We start from the raw sequence: 2,500 nt of genomic DNA, 5'->3' as shown, positions 1-2,500 counted from the left end.
TTTTGCTCCGCTCACGACGGTCACCGCACCACGCAAGAACAGGCCAAAAACTGGCCAAAACAGCCCAAAAACGGGCCAAAACTGGCCATTTTTGGCTGCGCGAGCGAGCGGCGAGCGGCGAACAGCGAGCGAAGCGAGAGGCAGCACCGTCCCTGCTATACGAAAGCCCCATCCAGCCCTGTGCCACCCGGGGGGTTCCAGGGTGCTGAGATGGCTGACGTTTTGCTCCGCTCTCGACGGTCACCGCGCAATGCAAGAACAGGCCAAAAACTGGCCAAAACGGCCCAAAAACGGGCCAAAACTGGCCATTTTTGGCTGCGCGAGCGGCGAGCGGCGGACAGCGAGCGAAGCGAGAGGCAGCACCGTCCCTGCTATACGAAAGCCCCATCCAGCCCTGTGCCACCCGGGGGGTTCCAGGGTGCTGAGATGGCTGACGTTTTGCTCCGCTCTCGACGGTCACCGCGCAATGCAAGAACAGGCCAAAAACTGGCCAAAACGGCCCAAAAACGGGCCAAAACTGGCCATTTTTGGCTGCGCGAGCGAGCGGCGAGCGGCGGACAGCGAGCGAAGCGAGAGGCAGCACCGTCCCTGCTATACGAAAGCCCCATCCAGCCCTGTGCCACCCGGGGGGTTCCAGGGTGCTGAGATGGCTGACGTTTTGCTCCGCTCTCGACGGTCACCGCGCAATGCAAGAACAGGCCAAAAACTGGCCAAAACGGCCCAAAAACGGGCCAAAACTGGCCATTTTTGGCTGCACGAGCGAGCGGCGAGCGGCGGACAGCGAGCGAAGCGAGAGGCAGCACCGTCCCTGCTATACGAAAGCCCCATCCAGCCCTGTGCCACCCGGGGGGTTCCAGGGTGCTGAGATGGCTGACGTTTTGCTCCGCTCTCGACGGTCACCGCGCAATGCAAGAACAGGCCAAAAACTGGCCAAAACGGCCCAAAAACGGGCCAAAACTGGCCATTTTTGGCTGCACGAGCGAGCGGCGAGCGGCGGACAGCGAGCGAAGCGAGAGGCAGCACCGTCCCTGCTATACGAAAGCCCCATCCAGCCCTGTGCCACCCGGGGGGTTCCAGGGTGCTGAGATGGCTGACGTTTTGCTCCGCTCTCGACGGTCACCGCGCAATGCAAGAACAGGCCAAAAACTGGCCAAAACGGCCCAAAAACGGGCCAAAACTGGCCATTTTTGGCTGCACGAGCGAGCGGCGAGCGGCGGACAGCGAGCGAAGCGAGAGGCAGCACCGTCCCTGCTATACGAAAGCCCCATCCAGCCCTGTGCCACCCGGGGGGTTCCAGGGTGCTGAGATGGCTGACGTTTTGCTCCGCTCTCGACGGTCACCGCGCAATGCAAGAACAGGCCAAAAACTGGCCAAAACGGCCCAAAAACGGGCCAAAACTGGCCATTTTTGGCTGCACGAGCGAGCGGCGAGCGGCGGACAGCGAGCGAAGCGAGAGGCAGCACCGTCCCTGCTATACGAAAGCCCCATCCAGCCCTGTGCCACCCGGGGGGTTCCAGGGTGCTGAGATGGCTGACGTTTTGCTCCGCTCTCGACGGTCACCGCGCAATGCAAGAACAGGCCAAAAACTGGCCAAAACGGCCCAAAAACGGGCCAAAACTGGCCATTTTTGGCTGCGCGAGCGAGCGGCGAGCGGCGGACAGCGAGCGAAGCGAGAGGCAGCACCGTCCCTGCTATATACGAAAGCCCCATCCAGCCCTGTGCCACCCGGGGGGTTCCAGGGTGCTGAGATGGCTGACGTTTTGCTCCGCTCACGACGGTCACCGCACCACGCAAGAACGGACCATAAACAGGCCAAAACAGCCCAAAAACGGGCCAAAACTGGTCATTTTTGGCTGCGCGAGCGAGCGGCGAGCGGCGAACAGCGAGCGAAGCGTGAGGCAGCACCGTCCCTGCTATACGAAAGCCCCATCCAGCCCTGTGCCACCCGGGGGGTTCCAGGGTGCTGAGATGGCTGACGTTTTGCTCCGCTCACGACGGTCACCGCGCCATGCAAGAACGGACCAAAAACAGGCCAAAACAGCCCAAAAACGGGCCAAAACTGGCCATTTTTGGCTGAGCGAGCGAGCGGTGAGCGGCGAACAGCGAGCGAAGCGAGAGGCAGCACCGTCCCTGCTATACGAAAGCCCCATCCAGCCCTGTGCCACCCGGGGGGTTCCAGGGTGCTGAGATGGCTGACGTTTTGCTCCGCTCACGACGGTCGCCGTGCCACGCAAGAACGGACCAAAAACAGGCCAAAACAGCCCAAAAACGGGCCAAAACTGGCCATTTTAGGTTGCGCGAGCGAGCGGCGAGCGGCGAACAGCGAGCGAAGCGTGAGGCAGCACCGTCCCTGCTATACGAAAGCCCCATCCAGCCCTGTGCCACCCGGGGGGTTCCAAGGTGCTGAGATGGCTGACGTTTTGCTCCGCTCACGACGGTCACCGCGCCACGCCAGAACAGACCAAAAACAGGCCAAAACAGCCCAAAAACGGGCCAAAAC

The sequence above is a fragment of the Musa acuminata genome, unplaced genomic scaffold (genome assembly GCF_036884655.1).
Source record: "Musa acuminata AAA Group cultivar baxijiao unplaced genomic scaffold, Cavendish_Baxijiao_AAA HiC_scaffold_1126, whole genome shotgun sequence".
In the NCBI taxonomy this organism is placed as follows: Eukaryota; Viridiplantae; Streptophyta; class Magnoliopsida; order Zingiberales; family Musaceae; genus Musa; species Musa acuminata.
Note: the sequence above shows the minus strand (reverse complement) of the source record.